Source organism: Carassius auratus, unplaced genomic scaffold, assembly GCF_003368295.1.
Source record: "Carassius auratus strain Wakin unplaced genomic scaffold, ASM336829v1 scaf_tig00034167, whole genome shotgun sequence".
Lineage (NCBI taxonomy): Eukaryota > Metazoa > Chordata > Actinopteri > Cypriniformes > Cyprinidae > Carassius > Carassius auratus.
In genome coordinates, this window is record NW_020526134.1 from 16,816 (window position 1) to 34,657 (window position 17,842).

Here is a 17,842-nt window from a genome sequence, read left to right on the forward strand (position 1 = left end):
CATGTTAAATAGTTATTATTGTTAGTTTAATTTGTATGCCACCTTTTAAACTCCTTTACACACAATAATTCATCTTAAATTATTTAGCACTGTAGCTGAAATTGACGCCACATCTGCCGGCGGTGCAGCACGCCTGCCAGCCTTGCCGTTTGTTCACGCCTCCTTCAGACATCATGCCAAAAAAAAAAAAAACACATCCAACCAGCCAATCACATCACTAGAACGCTCCGCGCTCCACCAATCAGAGCTCTCAATGGGCGGAGTTCCTTTATGTTTTCTGGTTTCTAATGAGAAGATGTTGCGCTGTGGAGTTGGAGACAGATGAGATATCACTGTCTTACGTTCCGAACTGGAATAACGACGCTCTTATTTGTTTAAAGACAGTTTCTTCATCTGATGTGGACAATTTAGTAAAGGTAAGCAATGGATTGACAGTTTAATCCAGCTGTAATCATCGTGTTTAACATGTGAAGCCAGCAAGAAGTGCTGCAAGAAAGACAGTTTCGCCATAGCTGAACTAACGTTAGTGCAATCCTGTGGTAATATACAGGACCTATTCACTTAAACATATATGTTCATATTTTTGCCTATTTCTCAAAGGCAGTGTATTGCGTATTGACCTTCATCAGGTTTGTGCTGATACTGAAGGAGGCCTTGGGTGTCTTTGTTTTTGTAATTTTGTCAATTATCATGATAGAAAGACCTATGAAAGACTGTTATGTTAAGATGTGTATTATTATTTTTAATAGTAATATCTTATTATTGTATATATAGATAAAGAATATTATAAGCTATTTAGTTGTTTTGAAAGTATATATATGATGGAAAGTGTGGATGCTTTGAATATGTTTCAATAGAAACTAACATTTTTCCGTTCAACAGCAACTTTCACAGTATTTTTGTTAACATAAAATGCTGACTTGCTATTTCTTCATGTTTTCCACCTGCTTCTGAACCAGTCATGGAAAACCTGGAAATATAATGGAAATGTAATGGAACATTGAGATTTTTGGAACATTGAGATTTCCAGGGCTGGGAAAGTTATGGAAATGTGTTTAGTGAATATAAATGTTTCTAGTTATGCTCCTCTGTAAAATATTTCTTCAGTGTAGATATAATGTATATACAATTGTTTTATTTAACAACTAATTTGAAAATATCTAGAAATTGAAAAAATCATGGAAAGTCATTGGTCAAAAGTTGTAGGAATCCTGACTTTATCCAGCATCACATGTGGTAACATCTTGTGGATTTGTCTTTTTTTTTTTTTTGACTAAATCATCTTCTCCGTCCATCAGTTTAAGATGCATACAACTCGCAGTCCACTGGCATCCATCCAGACAGGGGCAGCTGGAGACGCTCTGGACCTCGGCCTGACAGGCTCCCAGCTCACAGTGGGCCGCAGACCCAACAGTGCTTCACCTGCAAAACACTTCTCTCGATCCATATCTGTGTCTGTGGCCTTTGATGGCCGTGGGAAGCGAAACACTTTGGTGAGTCTGGCTAGAAGATTCTGTAATTATCAAGAAGATGGTTATACAAGTGTCCCTTGTATAAATTCATTGAGTCATGGTCTTACAAGCAGGTTATTCATGCGATAACCATGCAAATTAAAGCATGACATTGGACTGTCACCTTCACCATCTTCACTTGGAGACAGGGATTTGTCATAAAAGCAGCTTTTCTGAAATGCACGATGTTGTCTTTGCCTTTTGAGACTCTTTTATTAAGATTTAGTCAATTGCAAATCAAGATATTTCACTCTTATTATACTTATTCTTTCTTCGTTTGAAGTAAATTCAATTCTGTTATTATTTTTTTGTGGAAAGCATTACATTTCAAGCTGTCTGAACCCATACGATAACTTGGTCTAAGAATGGACAAAATCAATAAAATATGCCATTTATTGTGCAGTTTAGACACCAGTAACATCTAATTCCATTGGTTAGCTCTTAACCAAATGCCATAACTGCATATGCGAGTTGCTCCATTTCAAACCAGTTTTTAGTCTTCAGTAGGCCTAGTATTATAACTTTTCTGCGCTTTCTGTTGTTGGCAGACTGATGCTGGATTGGGAAGCTCACGAGCAATTAAGAATCTGCGTCGGTCCAACAGCACCACACAGGTGAACCAGCAGGCCAACACAAGCCTCAGGTACAGAACCATCTGTCATTCCTTTGCATGCCATTTTAAAAGTTTGTCTCTTCTGGTGCTGATACTGGGAATTGTACAAAACTTGTGAAAAACACATCCAGGCGACCAAAAATATCCTAAATAAATATAATACAATTTTATCAGATTGTTTTGATCAAATTAAGCCTGTTCTAGGATATGTTTAGGATCTCTTGTGATATTATTTTCATAACAATTAAATACATTTTCATTCTCATTCTCATCAATTCTCATTACCATCAATTTGATATACATTCTTATAGAATATTTATATAATATTTAATGCTTAGATAATAATACATATATATTAAATTGTATAATACTTCTACAGTATGGTATGAATTAGTTTCAGTAGTTTATGCTTATATACATTATAAAAAGCATTGTATTACAATATTCATTTACCATAATACAGTTTTAAAAATACGGTAGTGCACTGGTAAAAATCTAATGGGTAAAAAGCTCGAAATTTTATAAATATAGTGAAAAAAAAAAAATCTGAATATATTAATATATATTATTTTTGTATTATGGAAGAGTTTTTTTTTTCCCCAAAACAGTAATGAGAATTTGAGATTAAAATCTGTTTACGGCAGTTATAATGAAAATATTGTCCCATTGCAAAATTTTGCAAAATTTTCTAAATGGTCCTATGCAAATCTTGATCCTAAAATTATCTTTATGTAAAATATTACTTATAAGTTCTGAATGAAATTAATATGTTTTTGTGAGATTCACTCATCAACATGTGCCAGCTGTCCTATTCAGGCTTTGAGAATGGACTATGCCCAAAGGATGTGAGTGAGAGGTTAGCTGACAACTTATTCAACATATCTGACTTTTTTAAAGTAATGATGGCATGTTTGTGCACGTACATGTCTTGCACACATGCCTGCATGCACTCACTTCACACAAGCTGTGGTATGTCTGGTTGATCGCCTCCTAAATGTAGTTGGGGGTTTATATCCTTAAAGCAGCAACAGCTGGGGTTTGGGTGGTTTTGGTTTTTCCCAGACAACAGCTATTGTAGCCTGGCGGCTGCAGCACAAGCCAAGCAGGAGGGGGCTGGGTTCTCTGATTTCGCTTGAATGAGGTCGCAGTGAAAGGAGAAGTGTGCACTCTGAAATTCTTTTGTCCGGCAGCTGTCAGTCCTGCCCTCCCATCCCACTGCATCCTGGGATGCCACTGGGGGTTTAAATGAAGGAACAACCTAATACCCCTCCCCCCTTAATAAATGTAATTCCGTGACCTTTCTTCCCTGGTGAATTGCTAAAAAAGAGGAAACGTGGAGGAATGTAGTTCCGTGAATTGCTTTTCATTGGACCAGCTGTCGCTAGGTGCCCCTTACACCCCCAAAACACTCACATATACACACTGAAGTTGCTAGCACAGATGCCGATGGGTCAGACATAGGGGTGAGCATCGTGTTAAACATTTTATGCAATTTAAATGTGGAAGGATGCGATTGCCATATGCCTGTGGACATCTGTCCCTTTAAAACCAGCCTCCGCTGAAGCATTCCTCTGCTGTGAACCAAGTGCAGCTGTCATCATCTAATATATCTATCTATCTTTCTATCTGGTTGTTTTTACTGGAGATAAATCTCAGGTCGTGCACTGGATTTTTCTCTATATTTGTTTCCAAGAAGGGAAACACAGATTAGGTATTCCTAATATTTCTAAAATGCAGTCCCAACAGTATTTAGTTATAGCATAAGCATTTAACTCGTCCTGTACTAGCTGTGCTATGGACACTATATATTTTTTCCAAGTCCATTCAAAAGTTTGGGGTGAGTATGATTTATAGGAATATAAATTAATACTTCGTTCAGCAAGGATGCAATAAACTGATCAAACATGACGTATATAATTTATTATAAGAAAACTGTTTTCAACATTGATAATAGGAAGAAAGTTTATTTTTGGACCAAAATCGGCACATTACAATGATTTCTAAAGGATCATGTGACACTGAAGACTGGAGTAATGATGCTGAAAATTCAGCTTTGCCATCACAGGATTAATAATACATTTCAAATTGTACAAATATTTCACAATATTACCATTTTAACTGTATTTTTGTTCAAATAAATGCATCCCTGGGGAGCATAAGAGACCTCCTTTCAAAAACAAAAAAGTCTTTCAGACCCCACGCTTTTGAATGGTAGCTTAGGTATTATTGGTCTAGTGTTGCGTTTATATGTTCCTCGTGTGTGTGTGTGTGTGTGTTTAGTGTGTGATACTCAGACCTTCCTGTCTTTCCCTCTCTGTGTCTGATTGCAGTGAAGGCCTCACAGAAGACTTCCTGGCTCTGTTCAAAAGCAGCTCTGATGGACGGAGAAAACTAGCCAGCTTCTCCAAGACATCCAAAGACCACACTACTTGGAACATCCTGGTAACTCCTCTTCAGTCATTGGATCTTATTATACTTGTAAATTATATGTGGGAAACCATGATAACTTTTTTTTGACATACTATGAACAATATCTTAAACGTACGAGCTTAGCCCTAAACAGCATTACATTATCATGGTGGTTTTGCTTGCTCTTGCTGCAGCATTGGTTTAAACTGATATCTTGCTTTCAGGATGACCAAACGAGAGCTTTTCCTGTGCCCTGCAGCTCTCACAGTACCTGCAGTATTGATTCTCCTACAGGCCTGAAGAAGAGGGAAGCTGGCGTCTCTCTGGCTGCCAGCTTCACTGCCAACAACAGGTGGGAAGCCATTTCTCCTATGGCTTGGACACTGCTGTGTCCTAATGAGTAGCTTTCAAACTCTTGTTGCCATGAAAACAGTGTGATAGACAACAAATTCACCTTACGCCTTTTTTGTGCTTGTCAATCAAATCATTAGTATACCATTGGGAGAAGAGCGCTAGAATCCTTTCATTTTTATTGCCTTTAAAATACAGCACCAGTCAAATGTTTAGAGACACTTGATTTTATGAATCCTTTCAACTAAAAGTTCATGCTTGAATTCTTAAAATTGTTTCTAAATTGTGAGTTTCTTCTGTTCAAAAGTTTGTAATTAAGGTCAGTAATTTTTTTTATTATGATTATTAATATTTTCATTCAGCTAGAATGCAATAAATTGATCAAAAGTGACAGTAAAAGACATTTATGCTATAAAAGATTTCCATTACAGACAAATACTGATTCAACTTTCTATTCATCATAAAATCCTGAAAAATATATCATAGCTTCCACAAAAATATTAACCAGCACATCTGTTGAAAACAACAGATGTTAAAATATATTATAAATAGAAACCAGTTATTTTAAACTGTAATAGTATTGCACAATATTACTATATTTTTGATCGAATAAATGCGGCCTTGGTGAACCTGAAATGCTTCTTTTAAAAAGACTGCATATATATTTAACATTTTAATTACAGTATTTAATAAGTACGTTTTCATTAATTAATTTTATTAATGCAATTAGTATGGTATGTAAAGACTAATTTAAATATGTAGAATGTCTTTGTGTTGGCTTTCAGGAGCAATAAAGCTGCTGTGGGTAACTCTGTGACCACCATCCTTCATAATAACCACTCAGAGAAACCCCTCACCCCCAAGAGCTCCAATCAGAAACCCTCCTTCAAGTAGGTTCATAATGACGTTGACATCTGTGTGAGCTAATCTTAGATATGACTTCTCTAAATAAGGCTCTATCCTGCTCGAGTGTGCTGTTTCTAAGCCTACACATTTACAGTGATTGCCTTCTCTCTGTTTTTTAACAGCAACATAATTAAAGCCACCGTAAATGATGATGTGACTGTGGATCTGAGCTGTTCTCTTACTAAGTCTCAGAAGAACTTCTCCTCTGCGTCATCAAGCTCCAACAATATTGCCCCCCGTAGCCCCCGAAGCCCAGGTCAGCCACGCAGACAAGAGGTGACCGAGGAAGAGGCCGAAAGGTCAGCAGTGTTTTTCAGCCCTCAGTTGTTTCCACCCTAGCTGTGATCATCATGTGCAAATGTTTGATTGACCTTTGTGACATTTCAAACCGTTTACAGGTATATTCAGCAGGTAAACCATGCTGCTATTATCATCCAGCGTTGGTATCGATGCCATGCTAACAGAAAGAGAGTCAGTGAGAATACAATCAAACATCTCCTCATATCCAAAAAGAAGGAGGAGAAAACCGCTGAATCACTGAAGAAGAAAGAAGATGATCGAAAACGCATCAGGGAGGAGAAAGCTCGTCTGGCTCGTCTTACCGTCATACAGGTGCAGCAGTCTTCAGAAATGATATACAGAACTAGGGGTGGGCGATATATCGATATTTAAAATATATCGAGATATTTTTTAAACACGATATGGATTTTGACATATCGTATATATCGATATATTGTTTATATTCTGATTCCGCCACTTTGCTTGTTTGCCTTCCCTGTGCTGTGCTCGCCCCCGCTCGCTCACCCCCCGCCTCCTTGCTTTTGTCCCCTCTCACCTCGCGTGTAGAGAACTAGTCAAAAAAAAAAAAAAAAAAGACAACTGGCTCCATTATATGGAGATACTTCAGTTTTAAGGCGTAGGGCGAACGGCAGGCAGATGTCTACTGTAGGGCCCAATGAAACGCGGATGGAATCGCGGAATCCAGTCATAAAAATGGAATTTACAGTTTAACGCGGAATGTCACGGAATTGGTCAAATTTTAAATGAATTAATCAAAAGTCGGTCATGCACTTACATCAAATCGCGAAATGGACTAATATCTGCAAATATTAACCCGGAAAAGTCTATTTAAATATGAATCCTGCATGTTCTGCGTGTCTGTGTCAACGAATGTAGCAGAAGCGCGTCTTCATTCATTAAACACGGAAGCTCGCATAACGCTCGCGCTGATTTCATTGTCTTTCCTCTCTCTAAATAAAGACGTGAACACATGAGGAACATCTCCAGAACTGCACTGAGAGTCACTTCATGAGCATCTGACCGTTTGATTTGAGTAAGACTAGCTCATATCACATCATAGACTGTGGTATCACATACACAGAACTGTAAAGGTAAACCCGTCAAAATAAAAGTATTTGACAGAAATCTATTACTATTGTACAGCAGAATGTAGATAGCCCACTACTACTACTATTAAAATGAAACGAACATAATTTTATAAGGAATAATCACACAACATTTCTCCCATGTTTTATTTTAATAGTAAATCCCCTTTGTTTACCAAAAAATTAAGTTTGCTTAATTTTAAATAATTAAAAGATAAATTAAATGACTGTTTTATGCCTTCATTTGATAATCAGAAAAATGTAAATACACAGAATTTCTGAAGGGAAAAAAACATTTCACATAAGGCTATTTTAAGAATTGTTTTTAACTAATTAAGTTGTTTTTATGCATTTAAATAATTGCACATGCTAAAACACAGAATTAGGTAACAATAAAACATATGGTGAAGAAAAAAATAAAATGTTTCATAGGCCCCTTAACATGTAATATTTGCCATATTTGTTTTTGCAGTAGTTTTTTGGGGGTTATTTTTCCTGTAAAGATATCGAGATATATATCGTATATCGAGATATAGCAAAATATATTGAGATATATTTTTTGCTCCATATCGCCCAGCCCTATACAGAACTAATATACACTATGGTTAAAAAGTTTGGGGTCAGTAATATATTGCTTTTTTTTTTTAAGGAAGTTAGTACTTTTATTCAGCAAGGATGCATTAAATTGATCAAAAATTACAGTAAAGACATTTATAATTGTACAAAAGTTTCAGTTTCTATTCTTCAAAGATTCCTGAAAAAAAAAAATCCACAAATATATAAAGCAGCACAAATTTTTTTTTTTCTACATTTATACTAATTTTGAATAATGTTGTAAACACCAATCAAAATATTAGAATCATTTCAAAAAGAATAAATTAGATATGTGACCCTGGACCACAAAACCAGTCTTAAGTCGCTGGGGTATATTTGTAGAAATAGCCAAAAATGCACTGTATGGGTCAAAATTACAGATTTTTATTTTATGCCCAAAATTATTAAGGATATTAAGTAAAGATCATGTGCAATGAAGATATTTAGTAAATTCCCTACTGTAAATATATCAAAACTTAATTTTTGGTTAGTAATATGCATTACTAAGAAATTCATTTGGACAACATTAAAGGTGATTTTCTCAATATTTAGATTTTTTTTGCACCCTTAGATTCCAGATTTTCCAAATAGTTGTATCTCGGCCAAATATTGTCCTATCCTAATAAACCATACATCAATAGAAAGCTTATGTATCCCCCTTTCATATGTTGTACAAAAATATGTCTAGGTATGTGGTCCAGAGTCTCACTTACACACACACACACACACACACACACACACACACACACATATACTGTGTGTGTATATATATATATATATATATATATATATATATATATATATATATATATATATATATATATAATTATTATAAATTTTTTATATATTAAAACAGTATTTTGCAAAATTACTGTTTTTGATCAAATGAATGCAGTCTTGTTGAGTATTGAAAAGTCCGTAGCACTTTATTTTACAGTCCTGTTCCTCATGTACATACTATGTACTTATTATAGTAGTTACAATAACTATCTAATAACTAGGTACTAACTCTGAACCTACCCCTAAACCTAACCCTACCCCATGTAGTTACCTTGTATTACCTTAACTGTCTTAGATAAATACACTGTAAGTATACTATAAGTACATGTAAGTACACGTACTGTAAAATAAAGTGCAACCGAAAAGTCTTACTAACTCCAGACTTCTGAACGGTTGTGTAGTTTGCACTGATTTGTTAGTTCTGTTGGCATTGACATTGACATTGTTTTCTGACTTATTAGTGTATCATTTGTGCATCCAAAACAGGAGCTTCAGCAGAAAAGAGCCCAACGTGCTGCAGAGGTACAGCAGATAGCAGAGGAGGAGGTAGAGACACTAAGACATGCAGGGAAAGTGGGGCGTAAAAAACTCCCCAGGAGTTCACCCACTTCTTCCTCTGATGCCAAGTCTAAGAACACAGGTGCGTACTACTCTGAGTCTGATCAAACTCAATATACTGTACCTAATTATGTCATTTTTTAAAAAAATACTATATCGGTGAATATCATGAAAACATTTCTTTCTTCAGTCACAGAAAATCAATCTTTAGTAGGAATACGGTTTGTCATTTATTCTTCAGATTCTAATGTGAACGTGGTGCCTGTTCTGGAGGATGTGACACATCTGAGGGCTTCATCCCCCACTCGTTCTGCGTGCAGAGGATCTCAGTGTTCTCAGGTGTCCTCTCGCAACAAACTGGTCCTGATTCCATCAGCTGTGAAGATGAAATGAATGCTTTTGCTGATCACATCACTTTATTCCCTCAGGAGATCCTCCAGAGGTCTGTGAGCATGGAGGACCAGCGACAGGGGGCGTCATCCAGCAGGGCACAGTCGAAAACCACTCTAAATGACTTGCTGGACACACTGAAGCTCTTAGAAGAGGCACCAGAGAGACTTTCAGAGCCCAAGAGCTACAGGAAGGACAAGTATTCGTGGATTGATGAGGTGAGTTAACTTATCTAAGTGTACACAGTTATTTCTCTCTCTCTCTCTCATATATATATTACACAATAACATTTCTTATGCTCGTGAAGGCTATATTTATTTGATCAAAAATACAGTATAAACAGAAATATTATAAAATATTATGACAATTTAAAATGCCTGTTTTCTAGTATTGTTTTAACATGTAATTTATTCCTGTTATGGCAACACTGAATTTTCACCAGCCGTTATTTCAGTCTGCAGTGTCACATGATCTGCGAAATGATGATTTGATGCGCAGGAAACATTTTCAAATTATTATTTTCAAAGTTGAAAACAGTTTTCCTGCTTTATATTTTTGTGGAAACCTTGATACATTTCCTATTAGGATAAATTAATGTATCCTTGCTGAATAAAACCATTCATATCTTTCACCCCAACTTTTTAATGGTGACTTTTTTGTTTGGCTAATTATTTTAGGATGAAGACTCCAACTCCCTGACAACAGATAATGTGGAACGGCACAGGCAGCTGAGTCAGACCCCAGCACTACCAGATGGGGGCGCTCTGCTCTCGGAAGCCAAACTACAGAGCATTATGAGCTTCCTGGATGAGATGGAGAAGTCCGAGCAGGAGAGACCACGCTCAGTCACTTCTGGATCACACAGAGAGGTAAACGTATATATGAACTGAACTTATGTAACACAGTTTTTATGCTGTATCTGTAATGAAGTTTATATTCATGTGTATGCGACTGTAGGTGGTGTTGTCCGAGGAAGATCTAGCGGTTGTAGAACAAGCCTCAGCCACAGCAGCTGAGGTCACCGGCTCCATGATGAGACTCAAACTGGAGCTGGATGAGAAAAAACGCACAGTCAATATGCTACAGACAGCACTGGTAAAACAAACATACGCACATTTGCGTATATTATCATCAGTATGGTTCAATATGCTCTACACCTTCAAAATCCAATGATGTTACATATGTGTATTTACAGTATGCAACCATGAATTGTGTTGTCATAGACTAATATAAAGGTGAATGTGTGTCTGTAGGCCCAGCAGAGGGAGCTGACGATCCGACATGTGAAGGAGACTGAGAAAGAGCTCAATCATACGTTCCAGTTACAGAAGCAGCAGTATGAAGCTACGATACAGAGACACTTGACCTTTATAGACCAGGTATTAATCTCAACACACTTCAAATACAATTACAGTGGACGCATTGAAGGAAAAACTGGATAAAAGATATGCTTAATTGCCATGATAAATAATGTCATCAATGCAAAAAACAGTCTTAAAAATATAGGCTTCATTTACACATCAATTTTTACATAAATGTAATACTGTAAAAAAAATTTAATGGAATATAAAATATGTACAATAATGCATAAATGTTTATATATATTTAGTTTCTTCAGCTCCAAATCAGCATATTGAATGATTTCTGAAGAATCACGGAAGACAAAAATAATATATAATATAATGTATAAAATGTATGTATATGTATGTATAAAAAACATACATATAAAAGCAGCAAAACTGTTTTCAACACTGATAATACATCAGAATATTAGAATGATTTCTGAAGGGTCATTTGAAATTTATTATGATTTAAAATATATTACATTCGAAACACATATTAAATTGCAATAATGTTTCACAATATTACATTTGTTTCTGTATTGTTGATCAAATAAACGCAGCCTTGATGAGCATAAGACATTTCTCTAAAAGCATTACAAATCTTACTTACACTGTCATTCAGAAGTTTAGGATATGTCAAACTAGTAGATGAGGTTGTACATTTTTACTATCTCTCTTTCTCACTCAGCTGATTGATGATAAAAAGTCCCTGAGCGAACGCTGTGAGGAAGTAGTAGGAGAACTCAAGCAGGTGGATCAGAAGTACACTAAGAAGATTGCTCAGATGCAGGAGCAACATGAGATGGTGAGATTGATGTTTTGGGATGCTGGTGTAGTGATAGGACTGATGAGGTGTCTCTGAATTTTTGCATCAGCTTTGACCACATGGGGGCTATCGAGCTTTAAAGGTCTCCTCAAGTGTTGCAGATCAGTGTGTGTTGGTTTCAACAGCTGTTGTTTTTACTGGTTTGTGGTTCTCTCTGCTGCTGTCAGTAGCTGTATCTCCGCACATTATCTTGAATTATGTGCGTTTTATCCTGTGCACAACATCAAATGCATGTTCGCTTGCCGTGTTGCTTTGCCACTGCTAACTGTTTCTCTTTTCTGCATTTGTTGTGCGTTTCTCTCTTTGTCTTTCCTTCCGTCTACCTGTAGGTTTGGCAAATTCTGGGGTCCCATGTGTGAGGTAACTCTTGTTTTTCTAATCTAACGAAAGCCCCTCGTCACTCCCTTGTTCTGTCATTTCCATTCTTTTATTCAACTCTTATCTAACACAGACTTGCAGACTTTTATTTAGCTTGAAGCCATTAACTTTGCATGTTTTTTTTTAACCCCAAGGAAGCATCCAACTGGCTGTTGATGACATACTGTAATAACAAGAGAATTTCAAACGGATTTCATCTTTTTCTCCATTTCACAGCTTGTGTTTGTGCGAATGATGTGTGATATCATTATTATTTTAGTAAAATTTTGAATGATGAACATTCCACCGGTGTATTTTGGTGTTCCTGTTATACACGGGAAGGAGTTAAGCCCATGTTACTTTAATTTGCTGCACATTTCAGATGGAAACAAAATACAAAAATAGCCACATAAACAGAAAATATTGAATAACTTCTGTACTGAATAAAGTTTGAACATTGAACAGTTCTGCCTGAATTAGTTTTCTGAAGTTTAATACTTTTATTCTTATACTCCATTCATTCATTATTCATCATGTTGTTCAAATGAAAAGATTCTTTTAGTGCAGAAATGCAACTTTTTACTAAACTTTAGTTGGAATACACTAAATACACTGGCAGTGGACACCTTGGCACGTCAATGAGAGAAGTAGTGACGTGCAATTTTTTCTTTGTGTTGGATTTTTTGATTGAATCAATTGATCCAGTTCACAAAGGCCATCTGAACAACTCCCTAACAAATCAGACCTGGTTACGACTTTCTCTCTCATTAAAGTTCAAATGTTATGACTTTGGAATTAGTTTTATGATACATCCGTAGTGTTTTCACATCTTTTTAACACTAGAAAAAGTCAGACCCATCTCATTGTAATTAGACAATGAACGTGACCGGTGCATTCTGCACATTTTCTTCTTCTGTGTTCCAGTAAAACAAACACTTTAAGTTTGGAAAGTAAATGATTTTGAGTAAATGCCAACAGAATTTCCACTTTTATGTAATATATTGTCTTTCTGTTTAACTCTCCTTCCATCTCTCTCTTTCTCCACAGGAGATTAAGAAGCTGAAAGAGTTAATGAGTGCCACGGAAAAGGTGCGTCGGGAGAAATGGATTGATGAGAAGACCAAGAAGATCAAGGAGATCACTGTAAAAGGTCAGCAGAGTTCAATAACTTCACACCAGTGCTACATCTCTCTGATCAGATCACATCACTCTACAGCCCAGCCTGCCCGTCTATCTAAACCCAGCTGCCAAATTATATCACACATTTATGATTTTCATCTGTGGCATCAAGAAAAGAATCAACTGGATTATAGATGCCACACCTGGGGAAAAATCATTATGTTCTTCAAGTGCCTTTGCGTAACCTTGTTTACAAACAGAAGATACAGGCTTTTGGTACGTTAAAATACTGTGTATGAAATAATAAAATAAGGTATGATTTATCATTTTGTGGACAATATCCCTGTTTTCAATGGTGCGAACCTCGCCATGTATGTTTAGTTTTTTTTGTAAACAGTTATCTGCTTGGAAAATACATTCATTTGACTAGAAACACCAGAGACTTGAAATGTAAAGCGTTTTGGTTCAGTATGATTCGGGGTGAGGCTTCAGTGTTCAGGAAAAAGGTGGATAATATCTGATAAAGTAAGGTTTATAAGCGCAGAGCTGCTTTGTGTGCAGCCATTACTGGGGAAACCTGCCATTGTAAATCAAACATTACATCAGCAAATAGTGAGAATAGTAGTTTTATCCTTTTCTTTGAATTCCGATGAAATTTCCATGATTATTTCAATGCTATTGCAAACATTTATGTTATTTCTCCTCCTGTATGCTCTCAGGTCTGGAGCCAGAGATTCAGAAGCTCATCTCCAAGCACAAGCAGGAGCTGAAGAAACTCCGAGTTCTTCATGAGGCAGAGCTGCTTCAGGCAGACGAGAGGGCTGCCCAGCGTTACGTCAGGCAGACCGAGGAATTACGACAGCAGCTGGAGAGAGAAAGAGATGAGCAGTGCCAGAGAGAGAGAGAACTGGCCAAACAGAGGTACACATACCCTCTCATACTGCGTCCAGTGCACAGAATCATCTGCTCACAGATCTGTTCATCACAGATCAAACCAGTGACAGAGACAACGTGATCACAAATGTTAGAAAACACAAGCACATTTACACTATGAAAAAAGAAAGGGAGACTGGAAAAGTGCTATAGAGGAAGCTGACAAGACATGATCTCAAAGCTAAATACTGCTTTTGAAAACACACACACACACACACACACACACACACACTTTATCAGAAATGTATCAGTTATCAGAAATGAGGACTAAAGTGTCTGTTTTTAAAGAGTCTAAAAAATCTATTTTTTTAAGAGATGAACCCTGCTGTATAGTAAACATGTTGTTTTCTGTTGGTGTTAGTGTATTTCCTGTTTATTAAGGATTTTATTTAAGTGGTAAAACTGAATTTTCAGAAGCCATTACTACAGTTTTCAGTGTCGCATGATCTTTCAGAAATCATTTTAATCTTTGATGAAAAGCAGTTTTGAAAATCTTTCAAAATCCATTTCTTACAAAAAAAAAAAAAAAAAAAAAAGAATTAAGGTTAAGTAGTTATTTACTGAGAATTTTCCCTCCATACTTTGTGTCCAGCCTAAATTTATGTCCAGATGTCAAAATGGGAATTGTATTGATGTGAACAAATGTGATGTCACACACTAGTTTTGACTATTTTTCACTAAAATCTTTACAAAAAAACAGCATAAACATTTTGAAACAACATGAGCATGAGTAAATAATGACGTTTTAAATTTTTCGTCAACTATTCATTGAATTCTTGTGTGGATCGTGCATAAAAGTCATAGGAATAAAGTAAGTTTGGCTTTATTGAGGAGGCATATTCTTCACATTCCATGTATTTCTCCATTCAGTCCTGAAACTTGCATAAACCCCGGAATTTGCACACGCATTCTGCATTGCTTTTTAACATTGTTTCACTTTATGCACATCAGATAATGCACACTCCCAAAACTGAGTGCTGATTTCATGGAACAGTTGTATCCTATTCATAAAATTAAGGCAAGTTAGTGACTGAAAGATAATTTCAGGCCATGAAAAAAAATCTATTACTATTGCCAAGATCAGTAAAAAATGTACACATACACACCTCTTAAATAAACATTAGCTTCTCTGGGTGTTAATTGCTCCGTGTTTACTGTGGGTATTATGTTAATAAAGGTTTTGCTTAAGTCCATACAGTAAGTACATACAATACGTTTGTTTTGTATATAAAAATTTCCAACGCATTGAATTTTAAGAACACATAATCATTGAAAGTCTATGTACAACTGAGAAAATAAATGTGTGTTTGTGTCTCAGGTTTGAGAAACAACAGCAGGAAGAGGAGAACGCGCTGCAGCATCAGAGGAGACGTCTGTATAAGAAGTGTCAGAGGAGAAAGAGCGAATCACACAGCTGGCAGCCAGGTCAAATTACTATCTTACTAGCCAAGAATTAATAATAAATATTATATCAATAATAAGTTCTAAATTAATAATTATTTATAAAATAATGAAGAAACCTCCATGTGTTTTCATGTTGTAATAATTGATAGTTGATTTAATTTTTATTTATTTATTTATTAGATTTTTATCCAGTGTTTTCAGCAAAAATATTTAAAAAAGATAAAAGATTTAGCTTTTTTTTTTTTTTTGGCAAAGATCACTTAAGTTATTCAGATTTATACTTAAAACAAGAAAAAAAATGTTTTTGACAGTTGAGTAACAAATATGTTAAATATTAGGTAAAACAAGTCAAAATAGTAATTTCGTAAGTCTTGTTTTAAGAATTTAGCAAGACTTTGCTGTCTCAAGTACTGGTTAAGCCTTTTTTTTTTTGAGTGCCCAAAATAGAGGAAATACAGTAGATTCAAAGTTAAGTTATAACTAAATGGAAATTGGTTTGTGTGTTATATAGACAGCATGCTGAGCTGGAGGACTTAAGGAAACAGTTGGAAAAGAACAGCTCTTTGGCTGCAAGAGCATTGAGAGAAGAGCTGGAGAAGAGCAGAGAAGAACAGGATAGACGACACCAGGTAAAACACATGCACATCTGGTCAACCTGTACAAACAATCAGATAGTTATTAAAGCATTCTCTCATAATTGTACTCGCCCTCTTTTTTCTTTATTTCTTTATTTCTTGTGTCAAACAAAAAAAGCATACTGTGCAATCTGTTTTTCGGCACACAATGAAAATTGGCATGTCTAGTCATCATTCACTCTTATTGTATGTAAAGAAAAAAAAAAGCAGCTTGGATTTGTTGTTGTTGTTGTTGTTTTTTTTTTTTTCATATTTTTGTATTCCACACAAGAAAGGAAGTCGTACATGTTTGGTAAGGCATGAGCTTAAGTAATTATGGACAGAACTTTGATTTTGTGGTGAACTATGCCTTTCTGGCAGTGTGTATGACTTTGAGAAATAGTAACGCATCAGATAAGTTTTTGTTGTATAACTAATATTTTTGTGAGCAATACCTAAATAATGTACAGTAATTAGTCATACAAACCACTGCCAACCAATTAAACAGCATACATGCATTAAAACATGATGCAGTCAGTCTTAATAAACAACAAACCATCAACAAGAAACACAAAGCAAGCTGTAAATGTGTTGCAACGTTCATTATAGTGATACCAACCGGTTTTAAAGGTTTCGGGAAATGTCTTCGAAATAAAAGTTACTCAATCTTTTTCTCCTTCCTCGTACTGTGCATCATCCCTTTTCTAAACCCTGGTGTTGTTTTTTTTTTTTTTTGCTTTAGGTTTTCTGGCACCTAAATCAAGTGGTGTGTCTGTTTAAACGTGTGCATGTGTTTCATGCTCTGTAATGTTTGTAAAGGTTACATTTTTTTTGTGGTGATATAAAATAGTATCTCATCTTTTTAATTGATTCATGTCTGTATTTCTCCTTAGGCTGAAATAAAGGCCCTGAAGGAAACACTTGAGGTTGAGAAACAGACATGGGAAGAAAATTATATGAAAAAAGAGAGGTACTTGTCTAGATCTAGCAGAAATGTACATATTTTACACAGTTTACATATTTCATCACGTTCTATGCACATTTTGCATATTAACAGTGAGAGAATGCATATTTGAGAAGCAATTGTATGTGTGTATGCACATGTTTGGAATTTGGGCCAAATGTAAATCTTGAATTCTCAGGTTATTGTTAACTGGGAGTGAAATTACATAATAGTGGCCAGTTCTGAGACACTCAGCTGTGAAAGTTGGCCAATTTACACTTACAAACCGTGTTAAGATTTTTTAAATGTTTTTGAATTTTTTTTTTAACAGATTAATGCTTTTATTCAGAGAGGATGCAATCAAATGTGACAGTAAAGGCATTTATTATGTTACAAAAGAGTTGTTAAATGCACCTTGGTGGGCATAAGACTTTCAAACATAAAAAAAAAAATAGCTACTCCAAACTTTTGAACGGTAGTGTATTTTTAATTTCTTTGCTTTAAACTAGTCAGAATTTCATAGAAAATGCTTTGCAAATTCAAATGACCTCCTTTATAATCCATCATTCTATCGTACGTCAGCTAAGAGTTAAAGGTGGTGACAGAGCATTTACATTTAGTCATTTATCAGACGCTTTTATCCAAAGCGACTTACAAATGAGGGCAATGGAAGTCAACAGGAGAGCAATGATATGCAAGTGCTATAACAAGTCTGGTACCTTAATTCCGTACACGTAGCAAGGTTTTTTTTTATTGCTATGGTGTAATTTCTTAGATTTAGTGTTTACACACCCCTGGGTCAAACA

At 35.7% G+C, this 17,842-nt stretch overlaps 1 pseudogene; it reads left to right on the forward strand.

Moving 5' to 3' along the window:
- The first annotated feature begins 296 nt into the window (after positions 1-296).
- On the forward strand, positions 297-17,063 carry LOC113081405 (centrosomal protein of 131 kDa-like; annotated as a pseudogene).
- Positions 17,064-17,842: the final 779 nt, after the last annotated feature.